Consider the following 25,432-nt stretch of genomic DNA (forward strand, 5'->3'; position numbering starts at 1 on the left):
CTGCAAGACTAAATTTGTCGCCATCATGACCAATATGAGTAAAGCCTAAGACAGGGTGGAATGAACATCCTTAGAAGCACTTATGCACAAACTGGGATTTTGTGAGCGATGGATCTCCTGGATACATGTATGTATTTCTTCAGTATCATACAATGTACTCATCAATGGAGAACCGAAAGGTAACATAATCCCAACCAGAGGTATCCGACAGGGTGACCCACTCTCTCCATTCATGTTCATTATCCTGACAGAGGCGCTTATATCCCAAATACATGGAGCAGAAAGAGAGGGCAGACTCACCGGCCTAAAAATTGCGAGAGATAGCCCTCCTTTCTCGCATCTCCTGTTTGCGGATGACAGCCTCTTCTTCTGTAAAGCAGAACCTCAACAATGTCGGGAACTCATGAAAATCATTAGTGAATACGAGAGAGCATCAGCACAACAGTTAAACGCTGCCAAATCCTCCGTTTTCTTCGGCAGCAAGGTCCCTACGGAACTCAAAACTGAAAAAAAAAAGCTCTGGGTATATCTCGCGAGGGAGGTATGGGCATCTATCTGGGACTACCGGAGAAGATTTGTGGCTCCAAGAGACAGGTATTTTCTTTTATACAGGAACGCCCTTTGGATCATCTGAATTCTTGGTCTGCGAAACTACTTTCAAAAGGCGGAAATGAGGTTTTGATCAAATGGGTGGCGCAGGCACTTCCCTCTTATGTTATGTCATGCTTCCTACTTCCTCAAGACATTATTAAAAAAATGTCTAGTGCAATCGCATGGTTCTGGTGGAGTACCAAGCAAAATAATGGCGGCCTACACTGGATCGCATGGAATAAAATCTGTATACCGAAAGACAAGGTAGGTTTGGGATTTCGAGATTTAAAGAATTTCAACATTGCCCTGCTGGCCAAGCAGCTGTGGCGCCTCGTACAATACCCGACGTCCCTATTGGCTAAAGTACTGAAACGAAGATATTAGCGCAATACAAATCCGATTGATGTCGAGAAGCAAGTTCACCATCTTACATATGGCGCAGTTTGATGGCAGCAAAACGCCTCCTGAAGTCGGGGCTGAGAAAGGCTATAGGCTCTGGCTATAATACTAGAGTCTGGGACGAGTCATGGCTTCCTACAAGCCCCCCCCCACGTCCGCCTACTGGGGTAAGCCCGATCCAAAAACCAAATTTACTCGTCCATGAGCTCGTCGATCGCAACTCCAAGAATTGGAACTTGGATTTGTTGAAAACTTTGATTGTCCCTGAAGATATCCCATTGATAGGTAGCCTGCGGATTAGCAAATCTTTCAGGGTAAATAGCTACTGCTGGGTTCATACGAAATCCGGAATGTACTCCGTCAAAACTGGATATGATGAGATGTGTCGACTGACAGAGGAACTTCCTACAGAAAACTGCTCAGAACCTAGCATTACCGGTTTAACTCAACAGGTGTTGGCGAGCAAAACTGTGCCAAAAGTAAAGCACTTCATGTGGCAAGCCCTGACTAACTGTGTTCCCGACTGCAGTTGTTTGGCTGACCGGCACTGCCATCCTGATCGGACATGTCCAAGATGCGGGAAATATGAAGATACTATAAACCATATGCTATTTGAGTGCCATATGGCCACCCAGACCTGGTCCCTTGCGGCACTACCCACCGATCTGGGAGAGTTCCCGAGCTCCTCCATATACGGAAAATTCGACTTCCTACTCAATAGGATCCACAAACGCCATAGCACAGAGGAGTGCAAAGCTCGTATCCCTTGGATCCTCTGGTTCCTATGGAAAGCTCAAATGAGAAGGTCTTTAGCAACAAGGACATCTCGCCACTGGAGGTGTTGCAGTCTGCAGTTTCAGAGACGACTAGCTGGTGTGTGGCGCAAATTATCCCGGAAGCACCAGAGGTGAATGAGTGCTCGCAGATTCCGGAGCCGCAATATATACTTCCACGGAGGCCTTTTTGCAGGATAGACGCATCATGGAAGGAAGATGACGCCCGTTACGGTGGTGGTTTCGTGATGGAGAATGAAGATGGGAGTACAATGTTCAGTTCAATTGCTAGTAACCGTGTGTTGTCTCCCCTACATGCAGAGTTCGCAACTTTGCTGTGGGGTATGAAGTCTTCGCTATCTCTTGGTCACGTCTCGATGGCTTTTGAATCAGACTGCTTGCAGCTGGTTAGGCTGATTGAGGAAGAAGAAGAATGGCCAAGTCTTATGGCTGAGTTTGATGAGTTTCTTAACCTTCGTTCTATGTTTCAATTTTGCTCCATCTCTTTTGTTTCACGTTTAAAGAAACTCTGAGCCGATTGCCTTGCGAAAGGTGCTCGTTCTCGCGGCTTTTGTTTTTCCCATGTACTTCCTGAGGTCCCAACTTGGCTGGTGCTCGACACCACTTGGTTGGAACCATCGTAATAAAAAATATGGAGCTTTCAATGTCAAAAAAAAAAGTGTAACCTGAATAACTACACCGTTATAGAAGGACCAATAAAACAAAGTTCTCAATAGAAAGACCTCGCAACCCTATCTAAAGAGTCAAAAATCTGATTTTGCGCTCATGGAATATAAGTGATCTTGAATTCCGGTAAGCATATTGGCAGAGTCTCTATCCTCTCCAATTTCGTTGCAAAGTTTGGCCAAGGATGAGACTCCTTAATCATAGAGAGATGGTTCTTCAAGGGTGACCCTTTATATAATTTAATTTTCTTAATATATTACATTTTAGTCCTCAATTGTATAATAACTAAATATAATCATTAAACTTTTCAAAATCAATAAAACATACTAATTAATAGATATTAAATAAAGTATTTTTGAAAATAAATAATAATATATAGTCAAATATAACTATAAATAGTATAAAATGTTAATAATGTATTTTAAATTGAAATAATTTTAAGAAATTATAATGATAAGTACTATGATATATAAAAAGTTATCATGCAATTGTGAGACATATATAATTATAGGGACTAAAGTGAAAAGTGAATAGTATCTGAATAGTGACCTTTATATTTGAAGGTGTACGGATCATCTCTTTAAAAAATAAAGGGATAAAGGGTTGTTGGACTAAAAAACTCTTTAAGAATAAAGAGATAAAAGACAGTCGGAGATGCTCTCGTCTTTAGAACATGAACTACAACTTATAGGTCTAGTAACCCTAGTTTCAGCTGTCTAACTCTATAATCGAAGTTGTGGACAATCATCCCTTGTTATAGGGTTTATGAACTTTTTTTATAAGCTCTTGTAGTAAGAAAATATGTTAAATTCTTCAATATCCTAAAATATAGTAAAATATCAATTTAGTAGAAGTTTTCCATTTTATCTGAAGGTTAGAGGAAAACCTGTTCGGAAGTTGGATATCAAGGTCAACTAACAACACGTGCAAGTGAAGCGGTTGAACATGCCCCATATATAAAAAATAAAAAATTAATAATTTTTTAATATTATAGATAAATTATGGTAAAAACCCCTAAATTTTTAGATATGTTGCTAAGTTTAAAACTTAGAACTAAATAAATAAATCAAACAAATATATGAATTTTTAAATATACGGTTAATATTTTTTGAACGGAGTCTGAAATAATTTGAGACGGCTCTGCCGGAAATCATTTAAGCTTGAGAAGAAGGTCGATGTTCTGCTCTAAGCAGGAGGAATAAATTCTTGGATTAATTATCATAAGAATTATCATTTACTATTATTAGTGGTGATGTAAGTTTTAATATTTATAAAGTTCTTAAAACTTTGATCAGTATTGAAAATTAAATGCAAATATATATTTTAAGGTCAAATTTTAGATTTAATATGAGAGAAGAACATCCTCAAATTTGAAAGTATTTAATCTTAAAAATAAAATTGCTCTTGTATACGCTGGAACTACTAATGTTTATTGGATATAAAAAACTGATATTCGATGAACCAAAATATTATATTCTTCTCCATTTTAAAGATTTTGAAGTTAGACTATTTCTCGATTTATGTGTCATCTTTGCGCAAGATCATGATAATATTTTCTGTATCGTTCCAATTTTATAAGATGTCTTTGAAGATACTCCTTTTTTACCTTTTCTGTCTGTTTTTCTTTATTTTTGTTTTCTTAGGAATTTAGTATGTTGTTTCGTGGGAGTGGGTAGAAAAAAGAACTGGAAATTTCAGAGTTTGAGCTCTGAGCAGCATTAGCTTCCTTGGTTTTCGTGATATTTGTCTAATTTCCTATTTCAGAGTTTTGGAGCTCCGAACAGCATTAGCTTTGATCGATCCTAGACGCAGCAGAGAAATGGAGCAAAGAAAAAGGCGAAGAAGAGGAAGAAAAAGACTTAACATTGTGTCAATATCTTTCCGCTGTTATTCTTGTCCTTAGTCATTCTTCCAAAAACACCAGTTGTAGCCGAATAATCTGAATAACTTGTCCACAAGTACTCACCGTATGAAATATGTAATACAATTGTTTTTTTAATAAAAATATGTGCAGACATTAACTTTAATATTAAATTGATAATTATACATTTACAACTATATAATACTTATGTTACATGTATATGGTTAATATGAAAGATTCGATGTTACATATTAATATTTATACTATGTTCATATGAACAAAGAATACATTAGAACGTTCAGAAAATGATCACATTTAACACTAATCTTAAAACATCAAAAAATATAATTGAGAAAAAACAAATATTTCACGCATAACTCCAATAAATTTTTTTGCCATGATATATAAAAGAGATATTTGAATTACCTGAGATTTATTATCATTGATTTCATTGTAACAGCAATTTACGGTTTCTTTCTCTAAGCCTTGAGTCAGAAAAAAAGTAATTCTAACAAAAATATTTAAAGATGTAAACAATCTCCAAAAGATAACAAATTATATAATTGATAGGACAACGTCAATGAGTTACAAAGTTTTTAAAAAGCTTTGAAATTACCTTTGGCTCTGAGACGTACCGAAGAGGATCACACACAATAAATAAATTGCACTTGATTAGCATACACATCTTATATTATATTCTTGATAACTGATTTAACTTTAGAAAAAAAAAGAATTACCTTTTTCTAAAGGGATGATCAGTTCCTGGATAAACAAAGTCGTCTCTTTTTGTTAGTTGAATGAATCACTACTGATGCAAAAATATAGATAGAGATACAACATGGAGAGGAAGAGAACAAAAATAAACGGAGAAGAAGAATCCCCTATAAAATTACCAGTAATGGTGTTTCCGTCTATGAGTTACTTATTGATTATCATATACATGCGTAAGATCACAAAAGTAGAATTTAAATTAAAGCGATCAAAAACATATAAAAACTTAAAAGATAGATGCGTGAAACTAATGGGGGTGGCATGATATTTATATAGCAAATTAGTTTAAGTTTTTAAATGACCTAGTTTTCAAGAGAAACTATGAGATATAATATCCTCTAATAAATTTTAGTTCAGCTATAAGATAGAATATCTTCTAATAATTTTTTTAAGATATTATGGTTATAATATATACATAATTTTGGTAACTCAAATCTTGCTATATATATATATATATATTTAAATATTAAATGCATGATATTAAAAAAGAATATATCTCGTCAGTTGATTGCAACTGATTTTTGATAAAACAAATCTCACTATAAGTATTTAAATAATAGATAATAAGGAAAGAATAAGGAATTTTAACGTTAAAACCTCTCAACTAAGTTTGTTTCGGGTAAAAACCCTCAAACTAAGTATTTAACGAAAAACCCCTAAACTAATTTTATTTAATAAATTAAACTCTAACAGGTCATAATTACTATTACTACCAGTAAATCTTTAGTTTAGGGATTTCTACACTAAGTAAACATAGTTGAGGAATTTTACCATTAAAAATGAATAAAATTCAAAATATTGTAATAGGAGGATAAATTTTCAAAATACATTTTATAAATTAATGTATAAGCTTCTATAAATAACTTAGAACCTCCAATAATAATTTAAAACGTCTAATTTTTATAAATGTATTTATAATTTTATAAATGATTTATAAAGCATGCATTGAATTATTAGACATTAATATTTATTATGATACTTTATATACAAATATAATTATTTCTATACGAATATAAAATCATTATATCAATTCAAATAAACACTTTTGTTTATTGTTTTATGTAATTTATAAATATATAAAAAATTGATCGCATTATTACTCTTTCATAGTTTCAACAATTAGTTACCATAAATAATTATTTCTAATATTATGTAGATTATTTGGAAAGTGGTAATTGAATTATCCTTTCCTTTTAGATATAATTATAATAAATATAATTAAAAATCATCGGTCAATCAAATAATAACAATTTGAAGAGTTCATTTATGATCAACACGTAATAAAAAATCACTTATGTGACTTCTCAATCAATATATAGTAGAATTTATATTTTTATAAATAATTTATAACACTATATAAATAATTTTAAAATTCTGATAAATTAATTCTGTAAACAACGATAAATAATTTAAAAATCATATTAATAAACATGTTTGGATTTTGTAATATTTAAAATAGTTATTACATAATTATATTCGAATACAATTCATCAAGTAGAATATAAAACTATTATAATTATCTTATATAAAAATCCGTTCATTATATGTTATAGTTTATAAATATTAAAAGTAATAAATATAACATTATTAATCTTTCTATAATTTCGAGAATTAGTTGTCATAAATTGTTATTTGTAATATTCTTTAGATTATATGGCAAGTGATGTTAAATGTCTTTAAACTTACCTTAAATTTTTAGATCTAATTTAAATAAATAAAAATTAAAAACAATCGACTAATCAAATTATAACAATTTATTTGAAACTTCACCTATGAGCGACACGTCACCAGACCTCACTAAAGTGACTTCACTTTTAATATATAGGGGGATTCGGGGCGGAAGGTGTGGTACGGTATTACTTTTCAATTTTTAAGGATCAAAGCTTAAATGTTTTTTTTCAATGATAAACTTACATTTAAAATAACATTTTAGTTACATTTTAATGCCACTGAAAACTACCTAACACTATCTTTTAGCATTTATTATCTTTATGTCAATTAAAAAACATACCTAAATTAATTTCCAAACTAATTAATGTTGAAAGTTTATAAATATTTCTCAATTTTAATAAAATTTCCAAAATTGATATTTAATTATTATACAAAAAAATATTTGTAAAACAGATATCAACACTTAAAATACACAAATTAGTGTATGCTGAATGGTAATAATTCGAAAATTGTATCTAAACTTCAACTCTATTAACTTCTCCAGAACTACAATAACCTAAAACCATATATTATATAGAAGTCTTTTGGCATTTAATAACTTTACGTTCAGAAATTTTCCTTATTTCCTTATTTGATAAAAATAAATCAAAAGTTCAATTCAATATTTTTAAAATACTAAAGAAATTTTCTAATTTTTATACCAGGTTAACTATATCACGGATTGATAACGTTTTTTTAGATCTTAACATAATTTTAATTAACAGTTTTTCAAATAATATCTAAACCAGTTTATATACGACTCAGCAAATTCATCGGTGAAAGTGCATGTTTTTTTTAATTTCATCTAATTTGAATTATTTAGTTAAAACTAATGAGCACATTTTTTTTTTTGCAACAAACGACTATTCTATTACTAAAATTTGAGATGGTCTGGATAACCAGGCCGGAATATAATAACCAATAAAGCAAAACGATCTATGAAAAGAACGAGCATTTCTCGCTAGTGAATCAGTAATTTTATTTTGCGCTTTGGAAAGTAGCTGGTCTTGAAATCCGGAAAAATATATGGAGAATTTGAATGACCTCCAGCTCAGTTGAGAATTTGGCCAAGCTTATGGGTCCGTTATCATTGCAATAAGGTTCTTGCAATCTGTTTCAAATCTCTAACAGGTCGAATGTTGTAGCATGCTCTCTATTGCCCATGTTAGCGCTTCCAGTTCCGAGTGTAATGCTGTCTCATGCCTCTTTAAGTTATGTGTCTTCATAAGTTAGATATTTCCCATGCTATCCTTCTAAACCAATCCAATTCAACGAATTCATCTGTAGAGGTCCATGAACCATCCACCATAAAAATATTATGCAAGCTTAAGGCTTGGGTTTCTTCAACAATTTGTGCTTGTGGAGGAGCATGTATAGTATCCTTTGCATTGTACCAGGCTCGACACTCACTCTATACATATCTGACTAGCTCCAACGGATCTTCGCCTTTTGAAGAGTTTATTCTTAGCCTTTCAAATGTACTAGATTATTCAAGGATAAAAATCTCTATCATCTTCTGGATCTATAATACTATTCTTTCTCCAGAAAAAATAGTCCATTTTAGCGTAGATATTCGAGATAGGAAAAGTTTGACAGCTTGATGGTGTTGATGATAATGCCCATGTTTGTAAAGTCGGTAGACACATTAAGCACATTGAAAGGTAAAATAATATTATAATATAAATTAAAGCAATCAACATATAGTTACATAAATATAAGTTTTTTTATTTATTTGATGGCAGAAATATAAAATGCATATTGAAAGATAAAATTATATAATATGTAAAATTTCTTCTGTGTATTTAATATATTTTGACAAATAAAACAAATCTCGCAGTTTAAAAGTTCAGATCAAAATTTAATTAAGCATTTAAAAGCCCAAAGACACAAGTACAGAGAATATTATACAAGGAAACCCAAATAATAGATAATACATTAAAGCTCATAAAAACAAATAATTTTTTCCTGGAAGCCACTTTGGTTCAATGATTTGATTAAAAGTTCATTAATGCTTCTATACGGAAATCTGAGATTCAAACCCCAAATAATGCAAAATTATGTAGATTATGGAGAAAATAGTTATAAAAGATCTTCAATATGGTGTAGAATGTACTATGAAACACAGATCTTATAGAACCGCTCAGAATGATACAGTCAAACATGTATTCTCATAAAATGGTATAATTATTGCTTAGCGGTAAATCATATATTACACATTGTAATAGCACAATTAATCATACCTTAAAAAATAACCATAGAAAAGAAGAGTCAGCTCTACTCGTCTACAGTCCGTCCCTGCGAATCAAAAGTCTTCACCACTATCTTTTGCCATCGGAAGGATGCTCGGCCGAGATCCGCCATGAATTAATCACCTCTTCTCTATCCAGTATTGGATCCTATTTCTTAACCAAGCCTTGTACTCTTTGGAATTTCCTTCCATCTCAGCCGTTGACCACTTGACCAGAGAGACCTTATTTTGCCGGAGATTTAGAACAGAGGAAACTTGAGCCGGATTGAAGATATACCTTATGTTGGACCGTTTAAAAATGCCAACTCTTCTTGATCCACTCCAAAACAACTTCAGAAAATCTATCAAACCTAATCGACTCCCATCAGAAATGCTTTTCTTACACTTAAATAGGTTAAACTAGCAAATAAATAATTTATTCTCCTAGACAGGAATTAAGGTGAGCGGCAAAAGAAAGTATCTGCTCATTGGACTACTGGATTAGGGTCAGATGAATGACAGGTTATTGCAGTCTCAATCAAAGATAGAAGAACCGCTTCGTTAAGATTGAGAACAAAACAAAAGTCTCCAAAGCGAAAAAAACAAAATTCGGCAACCAAAGTGGAATCGATCAAAGATCGAACATATATTACAACAAAAACAAAACATTGAAAGATTTGGGATTTGATAAAATAAAAGCGTTGGAGAAAAATCTCTTCTCTAGGATTTTTTTTTTTTTATGTTATCATCTTTATCTATATTTTTTATGTCCGCACAGGGTACGGACCGGCCACCTAATATAATCTTAACATAGTAAAATATAAATTAAAATATATTTCTTTTGTCAACTTTTGATTCATTAAGCCTTTTGAGCTAATAATAGAAGAGAAGATAGAGGAATGTATCAGGTGTAGTAATTCTTCTCGGCTCCAACATCTACATGACTTACCAATCTAGATACTATGAAGGATTTGGAAAAGTCGAAACATGCTCATTTTTCAGAACAAAGGAATTCATTGGAGATCAACTTTCAACAGGCTTATGATGATGCAAAAGAATGGTGGAATGATACTAGGAACATAGTTGTTCAGCAAAATGTTTCCCACAGAAATGTCAATAATTTGAGGCAAAAACCATGGAGTAGACCCCCTGTTGAGTGGCTCAAATATAATGTGGATGAGTCTTTTTTAAATGATGCAATTCCAGGACAAGTCGGGTGGGTCATTCGAGACAACTGGGGTGTTTACAAAGGTGCTGTTCAAGCTACTAGAAAACAAGTGAAGAATGCGTTGGAATGCGAATAGCAGCAGGCTATACTAATGGCTTTACAACATGTTTGGAGCAGCGGTCACAAGAAAGTCATTGTCGAAAGTGATTGTGAAAAGGCTGTTGAGAACTTGAGATATTAAATAATAGGAAGCTGCACTTTGATATGTATAACTGGAAACGGGAAATTTTATGGTGGCAGGCTCGTTTGGAAGAAGTACAATTTCGATGGATTAATCGTACATCAAATCGAGTTGCAGATAAGCTGGCGAAAGAAAGAATACAAGATTCTAAGTCGTTCTTATTCCATAATTATGTACCAATGTTTATTGCTGATGTATTTCGCAACGATTATGTTCTTTCGGTTTAATTAATAAGATGAAGTGTAATAAAAAAAAGAGAGACAAATTTAAGCATACAAACCCAACACGTAAACCAACTAAAGATACAGAAAATCAGTTCAGACAAACACATGTGAGGCATTCATCCCTTCTTTGCTACGTGGCTTTCAACTGTATTTTGGGCAAGACACACGTTTCCTCTTCTCCGGCAATGAAGAAGCAGGGGCGGACGTAGAACAGTATTGAGACAGAGGCATATGCTATTTTTTTTTATCATGTTTAATTTTTGAATTTGTACATTATACAATTTAGGACTTGTTCGTTTCTCCATATGGATCAACCATTTGGATAGAGATGAAAGTTTTGTTCGTTTAGACATTAATTTGGATGACTTTTGAAAATTTAGACTTTAATTTTAAAGTCTATTCAACTGAACTAATTTGGATGGAGATGATTCAATCAATATGGTATAATGTCTATTATTCCCGCTTAAACCATAAACGTGTTTTCCTGTTTTTTTTTTTGCGACAACGTGTTTTCCTGCCAGAACGTGTTTTTCCGTCAAAACCGAAAAATGCATTTTCTCATCAAAATGCATTATCCGCCAAAACTGTTAAACGCGATTTCTCGTGAAAACCATAAAAAAAACATATTTTCCTGCCAAAACGCATTTTTTCCGCGAAAACGTATTCTCGCCAAAAGCGTATTTTCCTGCCAAAAACATATTTTTCTGCCCAAAAGCGCAAAAACGTTTTTTCTCGCCAAAACCAAAAATTGTATTTTCCTGTCAAAACTGCAAAAAAAAATATGTTTTCTGCCAAAAACGTATTTTCCCGCTAAAAACGCATTTTCTCGCCAAAACCAAAAGTTGTATTTTCGTGTCAATATCGAAAAATCTCGTTTTCCTGTCAAAATAAAAAAAATCTCGTTTTCCCGTCAAAACCGAAAAATCTCGTTTTTCGCCAAAACCGAAGTTATAGTGAGTTTATTATTAATACTCTTTCTAGTTTGAAACTCTAAATTTTTTTTTTCAAATACATGTTTATCAATTTTTTTTGTTTATTAGAAGTTAATATTGTAGTGAAATTTTAACATATGATTAAATAAACACAAAAGGTATTCTGGTAATTTGTTTACTAAACTCATTAGCATGAAAATAAAAATAAAGAAAAAAACATAAGATATATTTAGATGATTCATCTAGATGAACTATTTGGATGAACAAACAAACTATCACAAAAATCTTAATGGATCATCTGGATGGAGATGAAAGATGTTAAAACGAACGGCCCTTTAATGCAAATTAGTGAAGTAAAATAAAAAAGAGATGGGGACACGTGTCCCCGTAAGTTTCTATGCATCCGCCCCTGTGAAGAAGTAACCCACCGGCAAAGCTTTTCCCTCGAACCACCTTTCATTTTAGCCGTGACCACTTAAGCGGAGAGGCCCTGTTCCACCGGAGTTTATAACAGAGGAAGTTTAAGTCAAGCCGGAACTAGATCCTTTGTCGGACCCTTATAATAATGCCGACTCTTCTGAATCCATTCCAAAAAAAGTCGACTTTTTATATGACAACCCGAGTTCTTTCTAACTTCATAATTAGGTTGTTGGTGAGCCTCGAACCCATGACCTCACCTTTTAACAGCATTCCCACAAGACAAGCTCAATCCCAAACTAAAGAAAGTAGAACATGAAGATTTGATTCGTTGGAGATTGAAATTCACTATAAAATTGCCACAGCTAAGACCAAATCCGACATAGCCCGACATGGCGAACGAAAGACTCGATCCTAAGAGCATCTTTAAAAGAAACTCTATAACTTCAAATATACAATTTTTTACTCTCCAAAAATGAATTTCAAAACATTAAATTTGGGTTTAAAATTTTACCACTCAAAATTTCAAATATGAAATTTCATTTTTTTTTATTTGCATTTTGATTCTTACAATTAATTATACATCTTTTTTTCTGACAACAAGATATTCACAGATTCATATTAACTCTGCATCCATGTGAACGACGAAAGACGGTTGTTTTCTACCACTGCGTGCTAAGCTATCCGCCCGTAAGATCTCGTCCGAGGTACATGAACGATGTCTGAGTTGAGAAAACTTCTTCGTAACAGCGTGATATCTTCCAGATAACTTTCATCATATTTATGATTTTTAACTATTTTCACTTATTGTTTTAATTTTTAAATTTTTCATATCTCATAAATATTTCAAATTTGTTTTTTTTTAATTCAAATTTTACACATAAACATAAATAAAAATTTTAAAACTAGAATTAAACAACAAAAATATTACAAAAAAAAAACTTAATAAAAAAAATTTAAAAATATATGAAAATATAGTTATTACACAAATTTAAATATCACAATAAAATAAATACTCTTGTAAATTTTCTGTGGAACCTAATAATTGTTCAAAAAGATTTTCTGCAACCAAAAATGGAGCATTAAAAATAATTTATGAAATAATGTGGTATTTTGTTTTTGATTTAATATTTAATTATGTATTTCTATTTAAAATTTTATATTTTAGTTTAAATTGTATTAGTTAATATTGCTGTAATAGTCTTATATATGTGCTAGTTATTTATTAAAAGAATTATGAATTTATATTAATTATGATAAATATAAAAATTATAGTGTAAGATACAAATAATTTTGAAGTTGGATTTGAAGTTTTGTTTTTGGAGAAAAACATTTGAAAATTTCAAATAAAATATTTCAAAAACTTTAAAATAGAAAATCTTTTTGGAGAAGCTATACGATCGAAAGACACAGCAAAAAAAACACGATCCTTTTTCCTCTGAAAGATAGGAAAGAGTGAAAAGGCAGAGAGGTATTCTCTCTCTATAAAATTGATTAATAAAAGATTTCACCACCATAAGTGATAACTAAAAGCACGAATTTAATCATAAATTACTAAATAATTATAAATTATTAAATAAAACAATTTGTAATGTTCTCTATTTGATCAATAGTATAATAAAAAGTTTCACAGTCATTTTTTACGTAAGACATAACGGAGAATAACTGTATAATGTTACAGATTTGAAATTTAAAACATGTCTTAGAGGGTCCTATGTTTTATACTTCTGTATATTTTTCCAATTAAGGTGGTGGTGTTATTAAACAAACAAAAATGAACAGTTAATATCACGTTTATTTATTTGAAATTTTATTTTAATCCAAATCAATTTATTTCAGATATGATTCAGTTCCAAATAATTCAGGGTATGATTGTTATGGAATTCAAATATCTCTATTTCTATAATATTATTTGATAAGTCAGTTTCAGTTCCAAATAATTTAGGGTATGATTGTTATGGAATTCAAATATCTTTATTTCTATAATATTATTTGATAAGTCAGTTTCTTACGTGTTGCACTCATTATAGTCAATTAAATTGATACTCTTAATAAATTAAATTTATATGTAACTATCAATATTTGTATTTTAATTAATTTGTTAATAATTTTTATTTTATTTTTCAATTATAAAAAATAAAAATATCTATAAATTTCTGTAAAGCTATTTGGGATTTTTTCTCCAAAACAAAAATTTAGGAATATATGTATACTTTATTAATAAGAATTAGTGTGACGTATAAATTATTAGATTTGAAAATAATAATATATAAAAACAAATATATTATTTATTTTATATAAATTTAATTTTAATAACTATGGATATTTTACCTAATATTTTCTGATTAAAAATATTTACTATTTTATTTTTAAATAAAAGTTGATATTTGTTTAATTTAAACTGGGTGAATCAATAATTTTTAAAAATCCTTCATATTTTCTATTCTAATTTTAGTCTAAAAATAAAAATATCAAATTATATAGATTTTAAAAGATATACTTACAAATGTAAGAAGAACCAAACTAAATAAAAAGACTAAATTTAACATTTTAACCTAACTAGAACTACGAAAACAATAGTTTAATATGCTTAAAACTTAATAATCAAACTGGTCAGAAATCTTATATCGAAAATTACATGTCAAACTACAACAACAATATAATTTAAAAAAGTTTCTATTTTATTTTCAAACATAGATAAACCATTTTGAGTTTTCTAAACAAACGTAAGCGAAACATTAATTAATGACTAGAGGTTGGCCCGCCCTACGGGCGGGTGGGTTTACACTGAAACTATTTTATACTAAATTATATTTTAGTTTTATAAAATATTTAAAATTTTACTTTATACTGAAATTAATAAATATAATCTATTTTATTCTAAAATTATATTATAAATTTAATTAAATTTTGTTGGTTTAAGTTGAAAAAACTACTAACAATATTTTTAATAGAAAACACAAAATTATTAAATTAAAAATTAATATTTTAATATTTGATTTCTATTTCAATTTAATATAGTTTAAAAAATCTAAAATAAGAATAACTACTATTTTTTATTCTAAAAATATCAGATTTTAATATTATTATAATAACTATTTTTCACGATAATAAATTAATATACCCACTTCCAAACTAAATCATTTGAAAAACAAATGTAATGTGATACAATTATAAAATTTTATATTTTAAAGTAATATAGAAATAGATTCAGTAATGTCATAATTAATAATTAGTATATATTATATAACAAAAAACGTGGTGTAGAATATATGTGTGTCTCAGTTTATATTAGATTTTCCATTTATAATGAATTTCTTTAATTTTTAGTGTTTTACTAATTATTTTTTGTAAAATATTTTAGCATTTGGTGTAAAATATAGTGTTTTAATTTTGCATTTGTATTGGTGTGATTTGTAATAAATTTATTGTTATAAACATTTTTCACAATGATTTTTTTAGTTATTTCATTTCCATAGTGATGTGTTCATGTTGTTAATACAAACAAATCATAATCATCTACTACGGTTGACATTTATCCATTGAAAAGTTAAACTAAAAGTAATGTATGTTTTTTAATTATTATAATAATCAGTTAGTTTAATTTTTTTTTCATAGTAGAAAGATTGGTTTTTAGAATGTTAAAGAGAATATCAGTAACATCAACTAAATGAGGATTGCGTTACGAAGCCAAATTTACAAAATTAATGTAATTTAAGTTTACCGTTACGACTTCAACAATGTTAGATCGCTGGAAGCTAGTAGGAGTAAGGCAATGTGCGGTCAGACCAATTCATTGATTGGATGTCAAATTAGTAGACCGACGATTATAAACAAAGTTGTAAGGTTTTGAGAGTACACAAGATTTTGGGGACTGTAGACCTTACTATTGATGTTTAGTATAGTGACATGTTAATTCTCATTCTATTTTTTTATTTGTGTCTCGCTTAATTCAAATATATTTGTATTTTATGTTTTTATTTCATGATTAGTGGTAAGTTCACTTTCACATTATGACTTAGGTTTTTACATAATATATTTTGCAGATTTTGGTTTCATTTTTTTTTAAATCAACATTTGAATGTATGGTCTGAAAAATTCTATTTCATATATTCCATATCTTCTGATGCTGTATCCATTTGTCCACAATGGGAAGTTGTTATTGGGTAACTGTCAACCCCTTGAAACTTTTAGATCATTTGGATTTGTACTATGTATATTACATATTGTTATCTTTTGATAAATGCAACTCCGTATAATTCTTTGAAATCAGTAAACTTATAACTTCAGTCGTTTGAAAAATTTTCCCAATCTTTTGTAAATGATTTTCCCATGAAGGATGAATAAATTTGAAATTTCATAAAAAAAAAAAATTTCCCCAATCTAAATGTGTTTTTAAGTGATAGTGTAAAGAAAAAAATAATGCAAGACATTCGTTTGAGCTTATTTAGTTTTAAATACACTGCAGAAACTTAATTTTTCTAGTGTACAAAAATCATATGCGAGAAGAGCAACAGCACCAGTAATGCTCACTTACTTTGTAAGACCTGAATCATTATCTTTGCCTAGGAAGCCGGAATGAGGGAGGTTGAAGATAGTTCGGTCAAATCTTCTGCAGTTAAGATGAGGATGCAATGTTACTGCAATTTGGTTGCATAAACTCCACGTAAGAGGGAATCTCCACATGTCCTCAAAGTTCCAAGATTTGAAAGGAAGAGATAAGAATGGATTGGATGAAGCGGAGAGATTTGGGGAGTTCGTCATCTTTATTTATAGGATATAGATTCTCGTTGCTACAAAAACTGCAACACAAAGAACACAATACAAATCAGCCTCAATCAAACGATGAAAAAAACCACAGTGAGAATATACACAAACAAAGAAACTAAGGTAAGAAACAGAATTGTAAAATGCAACAAATCTTTAGAAACAGCCACAGAAATCATAAAATAAAATGCAACATATCAACAAAATCAACAATTTTGCAAGAGACAGAGACAGAGATTAATATAGGCATATGTTAACCACATAAAATAAAATGACAAACTTAACTTACAAATACAATAGATCTAGTGGCCTCTGAAGGAAAGTAAGTGGTGAAGAAGCCATTCAGTTCGAGAAGGCTCGTTGCTAATACTTCTTCCTGAAAAAGGCAAAAATAGAAATTCTAACTAAAGCCTTGATACAAAAGGAGATAAAAGAAGACTTGAAGATATGGTTCATAGATAACATTTATACCTTCAGTGCTTCAGATCTTGAAGCTGCACCAACAGCAAGAACAGCTCTCGCACAGTCTGTCTAGCAGTTCTTACGGCTCTGAATCTCCTCTACACTGCTGCGTGAAGCTTAAGAAAGCTAGGAATGGTAACCACAAAATCCAACCTTCAAGTTTGATGCTTTAAACAATTATTCCAGCAAGAGAAGGCGTTTAACGTCATGTATAAAGCTTTGAAGTCAAAATCTAAAACTGATCAAAACGAAACCAACATAGGACAGTGTAGTTTGTTAAATGTTTACCACATAGGAAGTCAAAGTCAAGCATTCGTTGAACAGGAAGCTGATTATAGTTGTAGAACAAAGCTTGTATGGTCCGAGAGAACAGTTGTCCCGTTGCAATTTTGGGAAGAGTTCAAAAGGGGAAACTGTGAATCAAAACAGAAAAATGATCAGATCCAGAGTCTTAGTTAAACGAATAGACACCAGCAATGCAGACTACAACTATAGTAAAAGTGTTCCTCTTTCAATGTTGAAGACTCGAATCAAAGACAAAGTTGAATCAAAGACAAATTTGAAAAGTTAGCTACTTTACCCTAATCGAACTCGGCCCTCGAGAATATCTATTTAGAATCACCAACACGCAGATCTCATCATTGTTTACTACATTAACGAATCTAGAATTGCATAAAGTTTTAAACTTTACGCACTCTCCTCGTAGATATCGAAATTTTGGTGTCAAATCGGAATCAAGACAGATGTAAAAGCTAGGAAAGAGGGTGTGTGAGAAAGCTCAGAAAGGAGAACGGACCTAGCCCTTGGCGAATCTAATCACCCTCATGGCGATCTCAACTCCAATTTCATTGTCATCAGCTGATGTGCCTGTTTGTTTTGCTGTAATTCTCGGTGGTACGCATAGTTTCTTAGATATTATTTCATTTTGCATCTGTTTTATAGAGGGAAAACGGGAAGTCGAAGAAAAATCTATGATTTCTGTTTTGAAGAAGGCAATAATGGATGAAGTTAATGGAATAAAAACTTGGAACAGCTAAGAAGTGGGATGGAGAAAAACTGGAAAGACAACGAAAAGAGAGGAAGGAAGCCATTCTTCGGTTAGATTTTTTTTTTTGTTTAAGTGACATGGCACATTAAAACAATTTGATTGGTCTGAATTAATTTGTCGACGTGGCATGCTTCTCTGTTGAGCATATATTCCTTTTAATATTGTTAGATTACCATTAAGTTATTTTATGAATATTTAAATATGCATGTGGTTTTAGAATACCACTAATTATATTGGTTAATGCAACTCTAATTACATTAACAGTTAGTTTTTTTTTTTTTTAAATCTTTCCAAAACAACATATATTATTAGATTGTTAATATATTTATAAACATCATGATGAACAGAACTAAATATAATTAAAATATTAAAATATTTAAAACCAAAATAAACAACATTTCAGTTGAAAATAGATACAACCCAATATACCAAAAAAATTGAACTGATTTGAATGGTTATACATATAATTACATATTTAACTGCGACGCCAACATAATAATTTAACACAATGTTTATTTTTACTTTTTATACATATAGATTATGAAACTATTCAGAAATTATCAAAAAGTGAAAATGAAAAATTAACTAATTATAATTTTATTATTTTTAAATGTTTATATGTGTGTGTGAGCATAGAAGAATCACCTAACTCACTATATATTATTTGAGAATCATTTTAAAATATATAACCTTCTATTTGGTATTAATTACAATTTAATCTTGATGAGTTGTCAACACCTTATATCTTTACAATGCTTATGTGATTAATTAAAAATGATGTATTAGTTAAAACTTTATATTTTCAAAAAAAAAAAACTAAATGTATTGATATCCTATAATATTTTCTATATTACAAGTTGTTAATCAGAAAATATAAAAGTCGTTGTCACGAGAGAAGGCAAGATATATTTTTATCTTAGGTTAACTAATCTGTATTTGGTTTAGATTTGAAGGAGGTGGCTTTAGGGTTTGGAGATTATGGTTTAGAATTTAAAATTTAAGGTATAAAATTAATGTAATAATTTTAAATATATTTTTGGAAAAATAAGAGTTTTGAAAAAGCCTAAAATGAATTTTGAAAGAAATATCAGAAACATTTAAAAAAAAAAGTTTTATTTTTTTCAAAATAAAAATCTATTTTTATTATTTAATATTGATTTCTATATATATATAGTAGAGACACAAATGTTTTTTTATCTCTTTAATGAAACTTACTTTTGTCATTTTTCTCTTTGTATGTTTTTGGTCATAAAACATTTTTAGATTTATTTGAAAGATTTCCCTATAATATAAGATGCAAGTGGAGCTTGTAGATGTCAATAGTCTTTCATGACTAACTAAGCGACGAAGTCACTGATGTTGGATGCATTAATTGTTACTACATAAGGCATGCAGAGTAGTGGATTACCATGTGGATGCACGATATGCTGAGATGAAAAAAGATAAACTGAGGGTTTATGTCTTGACGTAGTCGTTGAAGTAGTTGCTGAGGCAGTGTGTGTCAGAGAGTGAACCAGGAGGCATGCAAAGTGGTAGAGACCATGTGGACGCAAGATGCTGAGCTGGCGTGGGATAAACTTGAGGAGCAAGTTTATACCGTGAAGAAAAGGCAAGAGATAAACTTGGGGAGTAAGTTTATGCCTTGAGAAATAAGTGCATTTCAAGAAAAAGAAAGTGTACTTATTGATATGGGTTTCAGGAACGTGGAGATCACTATAAAATAGCTATGGAGTTGTGTGTATTCCATGAGACACTGGCTATTATTATAGAGGAAGGGTTAAAATCCCTTAGGGGTGTTCTTTGGTCATGCTGAAGTACTGACGACAGAGAGACAAGTTTGGGTAGATTAGAAATCTTTCAGTAGCAGTTGTTAGGGTGTTAACAGGGTGTGTAAAGCTAATAAGTAAGTCTTGTAATAGATTGTTTAATAAAGCATAGTTGGTTGCTTGTATCTATATTTTATTTTTGATTTATCTTCTGCATTACCTTATTATGGTGTCATCTTTGAACTAATAAGTGGTATCAGAGCAGGTCACCTAAGTTACTGGTGTGATCCTGAAGGTGAAGATGTACATGATTGTTCTATGCAGAAGACAATCATGTTGAAGGATGGTCGATATGGTCATTGGAAGGTACACATGAAGTTGTTGGTTTGAGGAGTCAATGATGCTGCATGGATAGCTGTGAAGAGTAGGTGGGAGGAGCCTACCATATTTACAGCAGAAGGGAAGAAGCTCAAGCCTAAGGAGCCAAGATAAGGAGTGGTGAAGATAGTGCAACTCTCGTGGGGGAGAATGGCATATCAAGTGTGGAAGTTTCGAGGTTAAGAAACGTGGTTGTTGAACCAGAAGGATATTGTGCTTGATCGGCACACAAAGCTAAAAGGGGGAGATTGAAGATGCAAGTGGAACTTGTAGATGTCAATAGTCTTCTGTGATTAATTAGGCGGCGAAGTCATTGATGTTGGATGCATTAGTCGTTACTACATAAGGCATGAAGAGTGATGGGTTACCATGTGGATGCACGATATGGTGAGATGGAGAAGGATAAACTGAGGGTTTATGTCTTGACGTAGTCGTTGAAACAGTTGCTGAGGAACCAAGAGGCATGCGAAGTGGTAGAGACCATGTGGACGCAAGATGCTGAGCTAGCGTGGGATAAACTTGAGGAGCAAGTTTATACCGTGGAGAAAAGGCAAAAGGTAAATTTGGGGAATAAGTTTATGCCTTGAAGAATAAGTGCATTTCAAGAAAAGAAAAGTGTACTTATTGATGTGAAAGCTGTCTATATCCATGTTCCATGGAGGCTAGGGTTTCACAAACATGGAAATCAATATAAAAGAGCTATGGAATCGTGTGTATTCCATGAGACACTGGCTATTATTATAGAAGAATAGTGAAAATCTCTTAGGGGTGTTCTTGGGTCGTACTGAAGCAGTTGATGAAGTAATGATGACAAATAGACAAGTTTGGGTAGATTAAAAATATTTCAGTAGCAGCTGTTAGGGTGTTAATAGGGTGTGAAACTGACAAGCAAGTTTTGTAAGAAATTGTTTAGACGATTTTTAATAAAGCATAGTTGGTTGCTTATATCTATATTGTCTCTTTGATTTATATTTTGTATTAATTTATTGTGGTGTTATCTTTGCACTAATATAATATATTGTTTACAGTTTTTTTTTTAGTTTAATTTAATTTAATTTAATTATTATGTACATCTTTAAAGTATTTGTACGGCTCGCCGCCCAAACCAGATGAACAGTAGTCAGTCTTGTTCTCTCTCACTTCTCACCTGAAAAGAAAATTCAAACTCGCCTCATTTCGTTGCTCTGGCTCCAGTGCCGTGCGAAGGTTTTCGGAGGCCCGAGGCGAGTTCAAAAATATATTTTACATGATATATTTTTAATAATATATATATATATATATATATAACACTCAAAAGTTTTGAGTTATTACATAAACGTTTTCTAAATTTTCTTCACCAAAATTTTATAAAATAAAATTTTTAATCATGAACAAAAAGTATGAATTTGTAATATAAATACAAAGATATAAATTTTTGATTGAAATGTTGGTAGCTGTCAAAAATGTAAATCTTAGCATTTAAATTAACTATAATAAACTATATATTGAAAATATTATATTTTCTTTATCAAATTCTCATAAATATATAAAATAAATCTAACTCATAGCATATAAAAAAAAGAACAATGTGATCAAATATTTACAGTTTTTTAGAAGTAGAATCTTTATAATTTTATTTAAAATATAGCAAAAATGATTACAAACCTAGTTACTTTAAACAGAAGTTCAATTTAAATTCAAATAAAAATAAAAATGTAATTAATAGAATATGTTAACTACCATGTAAAAGTATTTTTTTTTATAATTTGAGGCCCTAAAATTTCTACAAAATTTGGGGGCCCTAGGCGAATGCCTTTTTTAAAAAGCTCTAAGCACGGCTCTGTCTGGCTCGCCTGCTTATCGGAGGCCTAGTCTCTTTTACATATGTCTTCGCCAAAAATCTGTTTGGAGGATCGATGGCCTTTCAGTTACCGTAAAAGATGTTGCACTCGGATTTTTAGAGCTGTGATTCATGTTGAATCTGATTTTCATATTAACGTCTTTGACTTGATTATAACAGAAGTTATTCTAATATTAATAAAATATATTTATTCTGGAGCTTGAACCCGTGCCATAATACCTTTTAAAAGAGATATACTAACCACTAGACTAAAGTAACATATCAAAATATAATTACAAATTTAAATTATATATATTGCTATACTCTTTTTTTTTGTTCAAAATATTTCTATACTCTTTATCTTCTCCAATTAAAACTTTAGTAAAGACCATTTCTGATTTATATAAACACATTAGCATGTTTTTAATTATCATATCTTTAATAAACTTATAATATACTCAAATATAAATAATAAAATATTGATATTTTTCAAATTTTAAATGCACTTAAATTTTTGAAAATAGTTATAAATTTCTTATATGAATTAATTTAATTTTTAAAATTAAAATGACAATTTTTTATTTCTAAAAATTAATATTATATATTTTGATATTTTTTCAAAACGTTATTGTGTTAATAGGCATATTACATTTCTTTCACTAAGATATTTTGTTCAAAATATTAGGCATATTAAACAATAACTAAAATATATGAAAAAATAAAATATGTAGTAAATTAAATTAATTTTGAAAAAGAAAAAATTACCATTCAAGTTTTACATTTTTAAATAATTGATATAAGAAAATTTTAAAAATAGTTCAAAATTTTAAGTATATATTTTTTTAATAATTTATGAATATCTTATGAGTATATTTTAATATAATTTAAGTTTATTAAAGATAATAATTAGGAAATATGTTAATATTATATAAATCAGAAACAATTATCACCTAAGTTTTAATTGGAGACTATGAAAAAGTACAATAGTATATATAATTTCAAATTTGTAATAGTATTTTCAAAAAATTACTTTATTCTAGTGATTAGTGTATTTGTTTAAAAGGATATCAAGGCACATGTATGAATCATGGAATAAGCATATTTAAAATAAAAAATTCAAAATGACTTCGTTGGTTGACTAATTTCTATTATATCCAATGTAGATTTATACACGTTAAAAAGTTCAAATTATTTTTTTAAATTATAACTGAGTTGAAATTATATTTAGCACTGACTTTTAGTTAGAACCGCATTTGGAGCGAGTGATATTGTTGGAGTTGAAATAGAATTTTCCGTTTATATCCTGCAATAAAACCACGGTGTTGTAAACTGATTGGAGAATACTCTCAACTCTTATATAAAATATAATTATTATATAATATTTTTATTAAATTAGTTAGTTTAGTTATTAGAGTTTTAAAAATAAATAACTTTTATTTTTATCATAGATTATTACTCCCTCTGTTTTTATTTGTAGGTAGTTTTAGCAAAATAGATTTGTTTTATATTATAAGATGTTACAGAATCCAAAGGAATAAAATAATATAATTAAAAAACATTTAACTAAATAGTGGTTACTTTTTCCAAAAAGTTGAACACAACTTACAATGAATAAATTTTAAATTTAATAGGTAGGCAACTACTAATATTTACTAATTACCAAAAACTGTGTCTTCTAAATTCACTATAAATAACATATCTAACGTAACTGTTTTCTTATTCTATCAGAGTTTCTTTTGATTTGTTTTCTTCAACCCATTTTTCTCTTCAGAAAATAATGGAACGAGAAGAAGCAAAAATCAAAAAGAAAACAAAACAGAAAATGTTCAAATGTGTGATTTTTGTTGTAAAATTCTTAAAAGCTCAAATGTGTGATTTTTGGTATTCTTGTTCACTTTTTTTAATTTTTCTTATCCTTTTATTCTTCTTAAGAATAGCAATAGCCTCTTTTTTAATTAAATGTTTCAGACAAAATAAATGTGTTATAGATAAAGCAATGTGTGTTTTCATTGCTGATTTTTAGAAAGTTAAGAAGTCTTAATCTGCGTGCTTTTATGTTAAACTACCTACAAATAAAAACAGAGGGAGTATTATTTTATATTATCTTTAGATTTATATTTAAAAAATTATTTTTAAAATTGGATATCGGTGTTTGACCAAAAAAAAAAAAATTGGATATCGGTTAAAAGTTATTTAAAATTTTAAATATCCGGGCATAGAATATTTAAATTGTTATGAAGAAAATTTGTTAGATAATTGACTATTCAAATGAACTAGATCGAATTCCGTATACTTCTAAAATTCAAACATTTGATTTATGCCTACCCATAATGGACGATAACTTTGAAAACTTAAAATGCAATTTTCCCTGATATGTCAACATAGACGTTGCATGTGTCAATGGACATGTGGCCATGTGGGAAAGGAAAGAAAATTGTTAACACTGCCCCCACAAAGTTTAGTCCAGCCATGAAAAGTCTTTACCTAGGTGGGTCCATAAAATTGACAAAAAAAAGGTGGGTCCATAAAAGGTGGGTCCATAAAAAAGGTGGGTCCATAAAAATTGACAATAAAAAAGGTGGGCCCATAAAAATTGACAAAAAAAAGGTGGATCCATAAAAATGATAATTTTTTGAGTACCTGGACTTTCGGTCACCGTTTTATATTTTCTAAACATAAATATTAGGCTTCAAAATATTAACATTGTAAATATATTATTTTATCCATCCATTTATTTATAAATAACTACGTTAGAGATTTTTTATGAAATAAAAGAATAAATAACTCTATATTTACTTAAATGTATATTTTAAATAATTTAAAATGATAAATGATTTTTATTTTGTTTGTTATCTCAAATTTATTTAATAACTATTTAAAAATAGATTATGTTTAGATATCACTAATTAGAGACTGACATTAACTGAATAGCATTTGCAAAACATCGTATTTCTTATTATCGAATCAGTCTTATTATCATAAAATAAATTTAAAATATTTAAAAATTGCAAACATTTTTTAAATGTTCTTTAATATATGGTTTTTTGTATATAATATATGTAGAAAATTAGCATTTCTCAGTAAAAAATAAAAGATAGTTTTATATTATAAAATATATAAATTTATGTAGATATTTATGGGTACTATTACTTAAAATTATATCTTATTATATAAAGCTTGGCTCTTCAAAC

The 25,432-nt window shown here is 29.9% G+C and overlaps 1 long non-coding RNA gene and 1 other non-coding gene across 5 annotated transcripts; both read right to left on the minus strand.

The window, feature by feature from the left end:
* Positions 1-3,945: 3,945 nt before the first annotated feature.
* LOC117132203 lies at positions 3,946-4,045 on the minus strand. Its single transcript, XR_004455763.1, has one exon. It is a non-coding gene; the product is annotated as a U6 spliceosomal RNA (small nuclear RNA).
* A 4,857-nt stretch (positions 4,046-8,902) lies between these two features.
* LOC103852807 lies at positions 8,903-25,386 on the minus strand. 4 transcript variants are annotated; one of them, XR_001957286.2, is made up of 5 exons: positions 18,027-25,382; positions 17,519-17,643; positions 17,240-17,397; positions 17,058-17,144; positions 8,903-16,803 (listed from the first exon to the last, which is right to left on the minus strand). It is a non-coding gene; the product is annotated as an uncharacterized LOC103852807 (long non-coding RNA). The 4 variants fall into 4 exon arrangements; XR_630010.3 differs by having other exon boundaries at positions 17,240-17,383; positions 18,027-25,381; XR_004455617.1 differs by having other exon boundaries at positions 17,240-17,643; positions 18,027-25,386.
* Between the last annotated feature and the right edge of the window lie 46 nt (positions 25,387-25,432).

This window comes from Brassica rapa, chromosome A02, assembly GCF_000309985.2.
Source record: "Brassica rapa cultivar Chiifu-401-42 chromosome A02, CAAS_Brap_v3.01, whole genome shotgun sequence".
NCBI classification, from domain to species: domain Eukaryota; kingdom Viridiplantae; phylum Streptophyta; class Magnoliopsida; order Brassicales; family Brassicaceae; genus Brassica; species Brassica rapa.